The sequence below is a fragment of the Arachis duranensis genome, chromosome 1 (assembly GCF_000817695.3).
Source record: "Arachis duranensis cultivar V14167 chromosome 1, aradu.V14167.gnm2.J7QH, whole genome shotgun sequence".
Classification (NCBI taxonomy): domain Eukaryota; kingdom Viridiplantae; phylum Streptophyta; class Magnoliopsida; order Fabales; family Fabaceae; genus Arachis; species Arachis duranensis.
Window position 1 is genome coordinate 53,868,979 of NC_029772.3, and position 15,088 is coordinate 53,884,066.

General features: G+C 37.7%; 1 non-coding gene across 1 annotated transcript; it reads right to left on the reverse strand.

Moving 5' to 3' along the window:
* Positions 1-11,936: 11,936 nt before the first annotated feature.
* On the reverse strand, positions 11,937-12,044 carry LOC127742731 (small nucleolar RNA R71). The gene has a single exon (XR_008004108.1). It is a non-coding gene; the product is annotated as a small nucleolar RNA R71 (small nucleolar RNA).
* Between the last annotated feature and the right edge of the window lie 3,044 nt (positions 12,045-15,088).

Sequence of the window (15,088 nt, forward strand, 5' to 3'; positions counted from 1 at the left end):
AAACTCCACCGTTGAAAATACATAAGTGAAAGGTCCAGGCATGGCCGAATGGCCAGCCCCCAGATCTAAGAACTAAACATCCCAAAAGATTGAATAATACAATCAAAGATATCTAATAGACTAGTAAAAAGTTCTATTTATACTAAACTAGCTACTAGGGTTTACATAGGTAAGTAATTGATGCATAAATTCACTTCCGGGGCCCACTTGGTGTGTGCTTAGGCTGAGCTTGATCTATCCACGAGCTGAGGCTTCTCTTGGAGTTGAACACCAAGTTGTAACGTGTTTTGGGCGTTCAACTCTGGTTCGTGACGTGTTTCTGGCGTTTGACTCCAGAATGCAGCATGGAACTGGCGTTGAGCGCTAGTTTACGTCGTCAAATCTCGAATAAAGTATAGACTATTATATATTTCTGGAAATCTCTAGATGTCTACTTTCCAACGCCATGGAGATCGCGCCATTTTGAGTTCTGTAGCTCCAGAAAGTTAATTTCGAGTGCAAGGAGGTCAGATTTCAACAGCATCAGCAATCCTTTGTCAGCCTCTTATCAGAGTTTTGCTAAGGTCCCTCAATTTCAGCCAGAAAATACCTAAAATCACAGAAAAACACACAAACTCATAGTAAAGTCCAGAAATGTGAATTTAGCATAAAAACTAATGAAAACATCCCTAAAAGTAACTAGATCATACTAAAAACTACCTAAAAACAATGCCAAAAAGCGTATAAATTATCCGCTCATCAGTGTCCCTTGGGATACCAAACTTAATTTCCTTGCATCTAATAAATTGGGTTTATCATTAGGTCTTTAATGTGTTCATAAAGGTTAGATAAATTCATTTCTTTCACATTCTTTAACTCCTTTTGAACACATTAAAGTGACCTTGATGCATAGCCAATTTACTTAATACGTTCAGATTAAGAACATGTTGGGCTCGCTATATGGACATCATATGGTGGTGGCCACACCAAACTTAATCTCTAGGCTTACTCTCAAAATTAATTCTTTCAAAGGGTTGTAATCCTAGATTAAGTGGGTTAGTGACCACACCAAACATAGCATTTTAGCTAGTTCACGGCCCAATCACTCATAATCAATAAGTGTGTTCATCAAATTGCATTTTCAGAAAAAGAAAACAAATAAAAAAACAAATTAAAGAATTAATAACTGTCAGGCATTTGACTGATATTTAAACTACCTAATCTATCACTTACAATCTACTCTTAGAAAGCAAAAGAAACAAAAGTATTAAACTGGAACTTAAATTATCTAATTTGGATATTATGAAGCTAATTCTAGAAAGCAAGAGATCAAAAGGATATAGAGTGTTGGGGTGCCTCCCAACCAACGCTTCTTTAATGTCATTAGCTTGACATTCCTCCATCTTTAGTTGAGGTTGTAGCTCACTCTCTGCTCCTCCAAAGAGTTTCCCAAGTAATGTTTGAGTCTATGGCCATTTACAGTGAAAGTTCTCTGAGTTTTGTCCTCCATGAGTTCTACATGACCATAGGGGGATACTTTAAGGATGGTAAAAGGTCCTGACCATCGAGACTTAAGTTTCCTTGGGAAGAATTTGAGTCTTGAGTTGTATAGTAGCACCTTTTGACCTTCTACAAACTCTCTTCTTGCTATCTTTTGATCATGCCACCTCTTAGCTTTTTCCTTGTAGATTTTGGCATTTTCATATGCTTGAGATTTGAATTCTTCTAATTCTTGCAGTTGCAAGATCCTTTTCTCCCCAGCAGTATTACTATCGAAACTTAGTAGCTTGAGTGCCCAAAAGGCTTTGTGCTTCTTTGACCAGCCCTTTCTTGACGCTCCCATAGTTTTCTCTAGGATCCGCTTTAGCTCTCTGTTGGATACCTCTGTCTGTCTACTGTTTGAGGGTGATAAAGTGTTACCACCTTATGTTTCACTCCATATCTCAAGAGGAGGGCTTCCAATGGTCTGTTGCAGAAGTGGCTCCCTCCATCACTAATAAGAGCTCTAGGTACTCCAAATTGGCTAAAGATGTTCCTCCTAAGGAAGTTCATGACTACCTTGTTATCATTTGTCGGTGCTGTAATGGCCTCCACCCACTTAGATACATAGTCCACTGCCACTAGAATGTACTTATTTGAGTATGAGGTAGGGATGGGACCCATGAATTCAATTCTCTATACATCAAACAACTCAAGTTCCAGGATAAACTGCTGTGGCATCTCATTTTTCTTGGGTAGATTGCCAGCTCTTTGGTATTTATTGCACCTTGATACCAATTCCTTAGCATCTTTGAATACTGTTGGCCAAAAGAATCCACATTAGAGCACCTTTGTTGCTGTTCTTTCTCTACTAAAATGGCCTCTATATGCAGATCCATGGCATTGCCACAACACCTCTTGCCCTTCTTCTTGTGAAATACATCTCCTCAAGATTCCATCAACACCATTTTTGAACAAGTATGGCTCATCTTAGATGTAGTGTTTAGCATCATTGAGTATCTTCCTCCTCATGTGCTTGTTGATGTTGGTGGGCAACTCCCCAATAGCCTTGAAGTTGGCTATGTCAGCAAACCAAGGGCTTTCATTCACTTCAAATTGTTGTGCTTCATCTTTTTTATGTAGAATTTTCAAGAGGTGGTCACCCTTCTTGTTCTCTTCCCCACTTCTATCTTTTATCTCTATGTTGAATTCTTGAAGTAGCAAGACCCACCTTATCAACCTAGGCTTGGATTCTTGCTTGGCCAACAAATATTTGAAGGCTACTTGATTAGTGAAAACAGTAACTTTTGAGTCAATAAGATATGATCTAAACTTATCAAAAGTGAAGACTATGGCTAAAAGTTCCTTCTCTGTAGTGGTGTAGTTCCTTTGATTCTCATTGAGGACTTTGCTAGCATAGTAAATAACATGCACTAGCTTATCTTTCCTTTGTCCTAGAACAGTACCAACAGCGAAATCAGATGCATCACACATCAATTCAAAGGGTAGATCCCAGCTAGGTGGTGCTATAATAGGTGCAGAGTGATGAGTGGATAATTTATACGCTTTTTAGCATTATTTTTATATAGTTTTTAGTATGATTTAGTTAGTTTTTAGTATATTTTTATTAGTTTTTAAGAAAAATTCACATTTTTAGACTTTACTATGAGTTTGTGTATTTTTCTATGATTTCAGGTATTTTCTGGCTGAAATTGAGGGACCTGAGCACAAATCTGATTCAGAGGCTGAAAAAGGACTGCTGATGCTATTGGATTCTGACCTTTCTGCACTCGAAGTGGCTTTTCTGGAGCTACAAAACTCCAAATGGCGTGCTCTTAATTGTGTTGGAAAGTAGACATCCAGGGCTTTCCAACAATATATAATGATCTATACTTTTCTCGGGTTTTGATGATGCAAACTGGCGTTCAAATGCCCCTTCTCTGCCCTATTCTGAAGTCAAAATGCCAGAACTGGCATAAAAGTTGGAGTTAAACGCCCAAACTTGCACCAAAGTTGGCGTTTAACTCCAAGAGAAGCCTCTACAGGTGAAAAGCTCTATGCTCAGCCCAAGCACACACCAAGTGGGCCCGGAAGTGAATTTCTACATTATTTACCTATTTCTGTAAACCTTAGTAGCTAGTTTCGTTATAAATAGGACCTTTTACTATTGTATTTTCATCTTGGGATCTTTTGATCATCTTTTGATCTCTTGATCACGTTCTAGGGGCTGGCCTCATGGCCATTCCTGGACCATTATCCCTTATGTATTTTCAACAGTGGAGTTTCTACACACCATAAATTAAGGTGTGGAGCTCTGCTGTTCCTCGAGTATTAATACAAAGTACTAATGTTCTTCTATTCAATTCATGCTTATTCTTATTCTAAGATATTCATTCGCACTTCAACCTGATGAATGTGATGGTCTGTGACACTCATCACCATTCTCACTTATGAACGCGTGCCTGACAAACACTTCCGTTCTACCTGCGAAAGCAAGAGTGTGTATCTCTTGGATTCCTGGTCCATGACGCATGGTTGCCTCACCTGACAACCGAGCCTTCCATTTTGTGAGATCAGAGTCTTCGTGGTATAAGCTAGAATTATTGGCGGCCATTCCTGAGAGCCGGAAAGTCTAAACCTTATCTGTGGTATTCCGAGTAGGATCTAGGAAGGGATGACTGTGACGAGCTTCAAACTCATGACTATAGGGCGTAGTGACAGTCGCAAAAGGATAGTAAATCCTATTCCTACACGATCGAGAGCTAACATATGATTAGCCAATCGGGAAACCGTAGAGGACCTTTTTCACTGAGAGGACGGGAGGTAGCCATTGACGCCGGTGAAACCCAACATACAACTTGCCATAGAAAGGAGTATGAAAGATTGGATGAATGCAGTAGGAAAGCAGAGATTCAAGAGGGATGAAGCATCTCCATACGCTTATCTGAAATTCCCACCAATGAATTACATAAGTATCTCTATCTTTACTTTATGTTTTATTTATCTTTTTTAAAACTCCATAACCCATTTGAATCCTCCTTACTGAGATTTACAAGGTGACCATAGCTTGCTTCAAGCCGACAATCTCCGTGGGATCGACCCTTACTCACGTAAGGTATTACTTAGACGACCCAGTGCACTTGCTGGTTAGTTGTGCGAAGTTGTGACAAAGAAGTGAGATTACAATTGTCCGACCAAATTGTTGGCGCCATTGGGTATCACAATTTCGTGCATCAAGTTTTTGGCGCCGTTGCCGGGGATTGTTCGAGTTTGGACAACTGACGGTTCATCTTGTTGCTCAGATTAGGTACTTTTTATTTTCTTTTCAAAAAAAGTTTTCAAAAATCTTTCAAAATTTTTCTTATTTTTCATTTTTCCAAAATTAATTTTCGAAAAGCCAAAAAAATTATAAAATCATAAAAACTCAAAAAATATTTCATGGTTCTTTTTTGAATCTAGGGCCAAATTTTAAGTTTGGTGTCAATTGCATGATTTAATTGTCTTATAATTTTCAAAACACATACATTGTGTTCTTGATGATCTTCATGTCGTTCTTGATGATTTACCTTGTTTGATCTTCATGATTTATTGATTTGCACTGCATGATGTTCTACATATGCATTCTTGCATTCATATGGCCCAAACATGAGAAAGTTCTAAGTTTGGTGTCCTCCATGTTTTCTTTCATTAAGAAAACTGAGTTCTGGATGTTCACCTTGATCTTCAAGATTGTTCTTGGAGTTCATCTTGACGTTCATAATGTTCTTGCATATATCTTGTGTTTTGATCCAAGAATTATATGTTTTGACTCATTTTGTTGTTTTTCAAAATTGAGAACATATCTTCTTGAATAAAGGATTTAGCAAAATGAAGATCCAAGAACATAAAGCAGAGGAATTATAGAGAAAAAGCTGGGCGTTCAAAACGCCCAAACCATGTAGCAATTGGGCGTTAAACGCCCAAAACATGCAGCTCCTGGGAGTTTAACGCCAGGATGACACAAGGAGAGGAATTTTGTTTTCAAATGAAATCTTTTTCAAATCTTCATATTTTTTTTTTCAAAATCAAATCTTTTTCAAATCAAATATTTTCAATCATATCTTTTTCAAAATCATATCTTTTCAAACATATCTTTTTCAAAAATCAAATCTTTTTAATTTGTTTTTCAAAAATATCTTTTAAATCATATCTTTTTCAAATCATATCTTTTTAAAAATCCATGATTTCAAAATCTTTTTAACTTCTTATCTTTTTCAAATTTATTTCTTATCTTTTTCAAAACCACCTAACCACTTTTTCACTTTTAATTTTCGAAAAACATTAAACTTTTTTTTAATTCTCTTTTATTTAACTAATTGTTTTGAATTTTAATTAAAATTTTCGAAAATTCTTTCCCCCTCTCTTATCTTTTTCTATTTAACCACTAACGTTCCCCCTCCATTGTCAATTCGAACTCCATCTCTCTTGGTGTGTTCGAATTCTTCCTTACCTACCTCATGCTTCCATTCTTGTTTTCCTCTGACACCTCAAGGAATCTCTATACTGAGACATAGAGGATTCCATATTTTCTTTGTTTTCTTCTCTTTCATATGAGCAGGAACAAAGATAAAGGCATACTTGTTGAAGCTGATCCTGAACCTGAAAGGACTCTGAAGAGGAAGCTAAGAGCAGCTGAAGCACAAAACTCTGAAGAGGACCTCACTGAAATTTTTGAAAAGGAAGTAGCAAAAGAAACAATTATGGTCAAACCAAACAACAATGCAAGGAAGATGCTTGGTGATTTTACTATACCAACTTCCAACTTCTATGGAAGAAGCATCTCAATCCCTGGCATAGGAACAAACAATTTTGATCTAAAGCCTCAATTAGTTTCTCTACTGCAACAGAACTGCAAGTTTCATGGACTTCCATCAGAAGATCCTTATCAATTTTTAGTTGAGTTCTTGCAGATCTGTGATACTGTTAAGACCAATGGAGTTGATCCTGAAGTCTACAAGCTTATGCTTTTCCCTTTTGCTGTAAGGAACATAGCTAGAACATGGTTGGACTCACAACCTAGAGATAGCCTGGACTCTTGGGATAAGCTGGTCACGGCTTTCTTAGCCAAGTTCTTTCCTCCTCAAAAGTTGAGCAAGCTTAAAGTGGACATTCAGACCTTCAGACAAAAAGATGGTGAGTCCTTCTATGAAGCTTGGGAAAGATAAGCACAACTGACCAAAAAGTGTCCTTCTAACATGCTTTCAGAATGGACCACATTAGATATATTCTATGATGGTCTGTCTAAATTTTCCAAGATGTGACTGGACCACTCTGCAGGTGGATCCATTTACCTAAAGAAAACGCCTGCAGAAGCTCAGGAACTTATTGAAATGGTTGCAAATAACCAGTTCATGTATACCTCTGAGAGGAATCCTGTGAGTAATGGAATGCCTCAAAAGATAGGAGTTCTTGAAATTTGATGCTCTGAATGCCATACTGGCTCAGAACATAATATTGACCCAAGTCAATATGATCTCTCAGAGTCTTAATGGATTACAAAATGCATCCAATAGTACTAAAGAAGCATCTTCTAAAGAAGAAGCTTATGATCCTAAGAACCCTGCAATGGCAGAGGTGAATTACATGGGTGAAGCCTTTGGCAACACCTATAATCCTTCATGGAAAAATCATCCAAATTTTTCTTTGAAGGATCAACAGAAGCAAGGCTTCAATAATAATAATGGTGGAAGAAACAGGTTTAGCAATAGCAAACCTTTCCCATCATCATCTCAGCAACAGACAAAGCATTCTGAGAAGAATTCTTCTAGCTTAGCAAACATAGTCTCTGATCTATCTAAGGCCACTCTTAGTTTCATGACTGAAACAAGATCCTCCATTAGAAATATGGAGGCACAAGTGGGCCAGCTGAGTAAAAGGGTTACAGAAACTCCTTCTAGCACTCTCCCAAGCAATACAGAAGAGAATCCCAAAGGAGAGTGCAAGACCATTGATATAATCAACATGGCCGAAACCTTAGAGGAGGAGGAGGACATGAATCCCAATGAGGAAGACCTCAGGGGACGTCCAATGATCAGTAAGGAATACCCTAATAATGAACCAAAGGAATCTGAGGCTCATACAAAGACCATAGAGATTTCATTGGATTTTCTTTTACCATTTATGAGCTCTGATGATTATTCATCTCCTGAAGAAGATGAAAACGTTGTTGAAGGGCAAGTTGCCCGATATTAGGAGCAATTATAAAGTTGAATGCCAAGCTATATGGTAATGAGACTTGGGAGGATGAACCTCCCTTGCTCACAAATGAACTGAATACATTGGTTCAGCAAACTTTACCTCAAAAGAAACAGGATCCTGGTAAATTCTCAATACCCTGTACCATAGGCACCATGACCTTTGAAAAAGCTCTGTGTGACCTGGGGTCAGGGATAAACATGATGCCACTCTTTGTAATGGAGAAACTGGGAATCTATGAGGTACAGGCTGTGAAATTCTCATTGGAGATGGCAGATAAATCTATGAAAAAGGCTTATGGACTAGTAGAGGACGCGCTAGTGAAGGTTGAAGGCCTTTACTTCCCTGCTGATATCATAATCTTAGACACTATGAGGGATGATGATGAATGCATCATCCTTGGAAGACCCTTACTAGCCACAGCAAGAGCTGTAATTGATGTTGACAGAGGAGAGTTGATCCTTCATGTAAATGAAGAATGCCTTATAGTAAAGACTCAAGGTTCTCCATCTGTAACCATGGAGAGTAAGCATGAAGAGCTTCTCCCAATACAGAGTCAAACAGAGCCCCCACATTCAAAATCTAAGTTTGGTGTTGGGAGGCCACAGCCAAACTCTAAGTTTGGTGTTGAGAGATTGATGAGTGGATAATTTATACACTTTTTGGCATTGTTTTCAGGTAGTTTTTAGTAGGATTTAGCTACTTTTAGGGATGTTTTTATTAGTTTTTATGCAAAATTCACATTTCTGGACTTTACTATGAGTTTGTCTATTTTTCTGTGATTTCAGGTATTTTCTGGCTGAAATTGAAGGACCTGAGCAAAAATCTGATTCAGGCTGAAAAAGGACCGCTGATGTTGTTTGATTCTAACCTCCCGGCAATCGAAGTGGATTTTTTGGAGCTACAGAACTCCAAATGGCACACTCTCAACTTCTTTGGAAAGTAGACATACAGGGATTTCCAGCAATATATAATCATCCATACTTTGTTCGAGCTTAGAGGACGTAAACTGGCAGTCAACGCCAGTTCCATGCTATATTCTAGAGTAAAACGCCAAAAACACATCACAAACCAGAGTTAAACGCCAAAAACACGTTACAACTTGGCGTTTAACACCAAAATGGGCCCCGGAAGTGGATTTCTGCACTTAGATTTACTTCTGTAAACTCTAGTAGCTAGTCTAGTATAAGTAGGACTTTTTACTATTGTATTCTTATCTCTGGATCTTTTGACCATCTTTGGATTATCTTTTGATCCTTTGATCACATTTTGGGGGCTGGCCTCACGGCCATGCCTGGACCTGTATCACTTATGTATTTTCAACGGTGGAGTTTCTACACACCATAGATTAAGGTGTGGAGCTTTGCTGTACCTTGAGAATTAATGACATCACTATTGTTCTTCTATTCAATTCAAGCTTATTCTTGTTCTAAGATATCACTCGTACTTCAACCTGATGGATGTGATGACCCGTGACACTCATCATCATCCATCCTTATGAACGCATGCCTGACAACCACTTCCGTTCAACAAGCGAGAGCTAGAGCGCGTATCTCTTGGATTCTTTAATTAGAGTCTTCGTGGTATAAGCTAGAATTATTGGCGGCCATTCTTAAGATCCAGAAATTCTAAACCTTGTCTGTGGTATTCCGAGTAGGATCTGAGATGGGATGACTGTGACGAGCTTCAAACTCGCGAGTGTTGGGTGTAGTGACAGACGTAAAAGAATCACTGGATTCTATTCTGACAAGATCGAGAACCGACAGATGATTAGCCGTGCTGTGACAGAGCATTTGGACCATTTTCACTGAGAAGATGGGAAGTAGCCATTAACAACGGTGACGCCCTACATACAGCTTGCCATAGAAAGGAGTAAGAATGATTGGAGGAAGGCAGTATGAAAGCAGAGATTCAGAAGGGACAAAGCATCTCCATACACTTATCTGAAATTCCCACCAATGATTTACATAAGTATCTCTATCTTTATTTTCTGTTTATTTATCCTTATATTCGAAAACCATCATAACCATTAGAATTCGCCTGACTGAGATTTACAAGATGACCATAGCTTGCTTCATACCAACAATCTCCGTGGGATCGACCCTTACTCACGTAAGGTTTATTACTTGGACGACCCAATGCACTTGCTGGTTAGTTGTGCGAAGTTGTGACAAAGTGTGATTCATGTTTGAGAGCTCCAAGTCTTTGGTACCATCGTTGCCGGAGATTGTTCGAGTTTGGACAACTGACGGTTCATCTTGTTGCTCAGATTAGGTAATTTTTTTTTTCAAAAAAGTTTTCAAAAATCTTTCAAAACAATTTTTTTTTTGTTTTTGTTTTTTAAAATATATAATTTTCGAAAAATACAAAAAAAAAATCATAAAATCATAAAATCAAAAAAAATATTTTTTGTTTCTTGTTTGAGTCTAGAGTCAAGTTTTAAGTTTGGTGTCAATTGCATCTTTTTAATTTTCAAAAAAAAAATTCAAAAATTCATGCATGTGTTCTTCATGATCTTCAAGTTGTTCTTGGTAAGTCTTCTTGTTTGATCTTCATATTTTTTGTTTTTTGTTGTTTTTGATATGCATTTTTTGTTTTTTGAATTTTTGATATGCATGTTTTTCTTGTCTTGAAAATTTTTCAAAAATAAGTCTTGATGTTCATCTTGATCTTCAAAGTGTTCTTCATGTTCATCTTGACATTTATAGTGTTCTTGCATGCATCATTGGTTTTGATCCAAAATTTTCATATTTTGGGTCATATTTGTGTTTTTCTCTCTCCTCATTAAAAATTCAAAAATAAAAAATATGTTTTCCTTGTTTTTACTCATAATTTTCGAAATCTTTGGGTTGACTTAGTCAAAAAATTTTAAAATAAGTTGTTTCTTGTTAGTCAAGTCAAGATTTCATTTTTAAAAATCTTATCTTTTCAAAACTTTTTCAAAATTCAAATATTTTTCATTTTTCTTTTATATTTTTGAAAATTTTTTGAAATTGATTTTCAAAATCTTTTTCTTATCTTTATTTCAAATTTCCAAAAAACTTTACTAACAATTAATGTGATTGATTCAAAAATTTGAAGTTTGTTACTTTCTTGTTAAGAAATGTTCAATCTTTAAATTCTAGAATCATATCTTTTAGTTTCTTGTTAGACAAGTAATCAATTTTAATTTTAAAAATCAAATCTTTTTAATTTCCTTTTCAAATCTTTTTCAAAACAAATATCAATCATATCTTTTTTTCAAAATCAATTTCAAAAATCTTTTCTAACTTCTTATCTTTTCAAAATTGATTTTCAAATCTTTTTCAATTAACTAATTGACTTTTTGTTTGTTTCTTATCTTTTTCAAAACCACCTAACTACTTTTCTCTTTCTAATTTTCGAAAATTCCTCACCCTTTTTCAAAATTCTTTTAATTAACTAATTGTTTCAAATTTTAATTTTAATTTGATTTCTTCTCTTAATTTTCGAAAATCACTAAACTTTTTTTCAAAAACACGAAATTCTCTCTCTCTCATCTCTTTCTATTTATTTATTCACTTACTAACTCTTCTCTTCATCTAAAAATTCGAACCCTCTCTTCTCCTCTATGTTCAAATTTTTCTCCTCCTTCTTCTATTCTTTTCTTCTTCTACTCACATAAAGGAATCCCTATACTGTGACATAGAGGATTCCTCTTCCTTTTCTGTTCTCTTCTTTTTCATATGAGCAGAAGAAAGGACAAGGACATTCTTGTTGAAGCAGATCCTGAACCTGAAAGGACTCTGAAGAAGAAGCTAAGAGAAGCTAAAGCACAACAATCCGGAGAAAATCTTACGGAGAATCTTGAAAAAGAAAGAGACATGGCCGAACCCAATAACAATGGTGGAGGCGCAAGGAGGATGCTTGGTGATTATACTACACCTACTTCCAATTTTTATGGAAGAAGCATCTCAATCCCTGCCATTGGAGCAAACAATTTTGAGCTGAAGCCCCAACTAGTTGCTCTAATGCAATAGAACTGCAAGTTTCATGGACTTCCATCAGAAGATCCCTATCAGTTTTTAACTGAGTTCTTGCAGATCTGTGATACTATTAAGACTAATAGAGTAGATCCTAAAGTCTACAGGCTCATGCTTTTCCCTTTTGCTGTAAGAGACAAAGCTAGAACACGGTTGGACTCACAACCTAAAGATAGCCTGGACTCTTGGCATAAGCTGGTCACGGCCTTCTTGGCCAAGTTCTTTCCTCCTCAAAAGCTAAGCAAGCTTAGAGTAGATGTTCAAACCTTCAGGCAAAAAGATGGTGAATCCCTCTATGAAGCTTGGGAAAGATACAAGCAGTTGACCAAAAAGTGTCCTTCTGACATGCTTTCAGAATGGACTATTTTGGATATATTCTATGATGGTCTATCTAAGTTCTCTAAGATGTCACTGGACCATTCTATAGGTGGATCCATTCACCTAAAGAAAACGCCTGTAGAAGCTCAAGAACTCATTGACATGGTTACAAATAACCAATTCATGTACACCTCTGAGAGAAACCCTGTGAGTAATGGGATGCCTCAGAGGAAGGGAGTTTTTGAAATTGATGCTCTGAATGCCATATTGGCTCAGAACAAAATGTTGACTCAACAAGTCAACATGATTTCTCAGAGTTTGAATGGATGGCAAAATGCATCCAACAGTACTAAAGAGGCATCTTTTGAAGAAGAAGCTTGTGATCCTGAGAACCATGCAATGGCAGAGGTGAATTACATGGGTGAAGCCTATGGAAACACCTATAATCCCTCATGGAGAAATCATCCAAATTTCTCATGGAAGGATCAACAAAAGCCCCAACAAGGCTTTAATAATGGTGGAAGAAACAGGTTTAGCAATAGTAAGCCTTTTCCATCATCTTCTCAGCAATAGACAGAGAATTCTGAGCAGAGCCCCTCTAGCTTAGCAAATATAGTCTCTGATCTATCTAAGGCCATTTTAAGTTTCATGAGTGAAACAAGGTCCTCCATTAGAAACTTGGAGGCACAAGTGGGTCAGCTGAGTAAGAAAATCACTGAAACTCTTCCTAGTACTCTCCCAAGCAATATAGAAGAGAATTCAAAAAGAGAGTGCAAGGCCATTGATATTATCAAGATGGCCGAATCCAAAGAGGAAGGGGAGGACATGAATCCCAATGAAGAAGACCTCATGGGACGTCTCTCAGACAGAAAGGAGTTCCTTATTGAGGACCTAAAAGAATCTGAGGCTCATATAGAGACCATAGAGATTCCATTAAACTTCTTTCTACAATTTATGAGCTCTGAGAACTATTCTTCCTCTGAAGAAGATGAAGATGTAACTGAAAAGCAAGTTGCACAATATCTAGGAGCCATCATGAAGCTGGATGCCAAGTTGTTTGGTAATGAGACTTGGGAAGATGAACCTCCCTTTCTCATTAGTGAACTAAATACATGGGTTCAGCATAATTTACTTCAAAAGAAACAAGATCCTGGTAAATTCTTAATACCCTGTACCATAGGCACCATGAACTTTGAGAAGGCTCTATATGACCTGAGGTCAAGTATAAATCTTATGCCACTCTCTGTAATGGAGAAACTGGGGATCTTTGAGGTACAAGCTGCAAGAATCTCATTAGAGATGGCCGACAAGTTAATACAACAAGCTTATGGATTGGTAGAGGATATGTTAGTGAAGGTTAAAGGCCTTTACATCCCTGTTGATTTCATAATCTTAGACACTGGGAAGGATGAGGATGAATGCATCATCCTTGGAAGACCCTTCCTAGCCACAGCAGGAGTTGTGATTGATGTTGACAGAGGAGAGTTAGTCCTTCAATTGAATGGGGACTACCTTGTGTTTAAAGCTCAAGGATCTTTCTCTACAACCATGAAAAAGAGGCACGATAAGCTTCTCTCAATACAAAGTCAAACAAAGCCCCCACAATCAAACTCTAAGTTTGGTGTTGGGAGGCCACAACCAAACTCTATGTTTGGTGTTGAACCCCCACATTCAAACTCTAAGTTTGGTGTTGGGAGGTTCCAACAATGCTCTGAACATCTGTGAGGCTCCATGAGAGCTCACTATCAAGCTATTGACATTAAAGAAGCGCTTATTGGGAGGCAACCCAATTTTTATTTACCTATATTTCTATTATTCTTTTATGTTTTATTAGGTTTATGATCATGTGAAGTCACAAAAAAATTACAAAAATTAAAAATAGAATAAAAATAGCAGAAGAAAAAGCACACCCTAGAGGAAGAGATGTCTGGCGTTTAAATGCCAGAAACAAGCATCTGTCTAGCGTTTAACGCCAGAAACAAGCATCAACCTGGCGTCAAATGCCAGGATTGCATACAGAGGGCATTTTACATGCCTAAAAGGTGTAGGGATGAGAAATTCTTGACACCTCAAGATCTGTGGACCCCACAGGATCCCCACCTACACTACTTCTCTCTTTTTCACACAATCCAATAAAACTATACCCTTCACCAATCACCTCAATCTCTCTTCCTCATTACCCCTTCACCAATCACATCCATCCACTCTTCCCCATAAACCCCACCTACCTTCCAAATCAAAATCTCTTTCCCACCCAAACCCACCCTACATGACCGAACCATAAACCCCTCTCCCTCCACTATATAAACCCTTCCATCCTTCTTCATTATCACACAACACTACCCTCTCTTCTACCCCTTGGCCGAAACATACACCTCTCTCCCTCTCTTCCATATCTTCTTCTTCTTCTTCTATTCTCTCTTCTTTTGCTCGAGGGCGAGCAACATTCTAAGTTTCGTGTGGTAAAAGCATAGCTTTTTTGTTTTTCCATAACCATTGATGGCACCTAAGGCCAGAGAAACCTCAAAAAAGAGGAAAGGGAAGGCAATTGCTTCCACTTCTGAGTCATGGGAGATGGAGAGATTCATCTCAAAAGCCCATTAAGACCACTTTTATGAAGTTGTGGCCAAAAAGAAGGTGATCCTTGAGGTCCCTTTCATGCTCAAGAAAAATGAGTATCCGGAGATCCGACATGAGATCCAAAGAAGAGGTTGGGAAGTTCTTACTAACCCCATTCAACAAGTCAGAATCTTAATGGTTCAAGAGTTCTATGCCAATGCATGGATCACTAGGAATCATGATCAAAGTATGAACCCGAATCCAAAGAATTATCTTACAATGGTTCGGGGGAAATACTTAGATTTTAGTCTGGAAAATGTAAGATTGGCATTCAACTTGCCTATGATGCAAGAAGATGCACGCCTCTACACTAGAAGGGTCAACTTTGATCAAAGGTTGGACCAAGTCCTCATGGACATATGTATGGAAGGAGTTCAATGGAAAAGAGACTCAAAAGGCAAGCCGGTTCAATTGAGAAGACTGGACCTTAAGCCTGTGGCTAGAGGATGGTTGGAGTT